Here is a 718-nt window from a genome sequence, read left to right as displayed (position 1 = left end):
GGCATGTTGGTCGGGGTGGGACTAGGACTAGTGTAGATGGGGCATGTTGGTCGGGGTGGGACTAGTGTAGACGGGGCATGTTGGTCGGGGTGGGACTAGTGTAAACACGGGGCATGTTGGTCGGGGGTGGGACTAGTGTAGATGGGGCATGTTGGTCGGGGTGGGACTAGTGTAGATGGGGCATGTTTGTCGGGGTGGGATTAGTGTAGACGGGGCATGTTGGTCGGGGTGGGACTAGTGTAGACGGGGCATGTTGTACGGGGTGGGACTAGTGTAGATGGGGCATGTTGGTCGGGGTGGAACTAGTATAGATGGGGCATGATGGTCGGGGTGGGACTAGTGTAGACGGGGCATGTTGGTCGGGGGGGGGACTAGAGACGGAATCGGTGAATTTGTACAAATCACGGGTTTTTAATATTTTCAACATTAAATAATTCACAGTTTGCGTTTCGATGTGGATGAAAGGTTCACAATTCGTACAACAGGCAGTAGCAAGCGGCCCCAGCTCGGAGCTGAAGGGGGGGTCCCAACTCGGAGCTGAGCCGGTGGGGCCAGCGTGGAGCTTGAGCTGGTGGGAGAAGTGAATAGTGGAGCAGAGGTCGGGTGGTCCCAGAGTGGATGTTGGAGCGGAGTGGTCCCAGCGGGAGGAGAGAGTGGGTGGGGCACAGCATGGAGGACTTGAGGGGCATGGTCCCAGCTGGAGGAGCTTGAGGTGGTG

Source organism: Leucoraja erinacea, unplaced genomic scaffold (assembly GCF_028641065.1).
Source record: "Leucoraja erinacea ecotype New England unplaced genomic scaffold, Leri_hhj_1 Leri_1075S, whole genome shotgun sequence".
Taxonomy (NCBI): domain Eukaryota; kingdom Metazoa; phylum Chordata; class Chondrichthyes; order Rajiformes; family Rajidae; genus Leucoraja; species Leucoraja erinaceus.
This window is presented reverse-complemented; position numbering follows the sequence as displayed.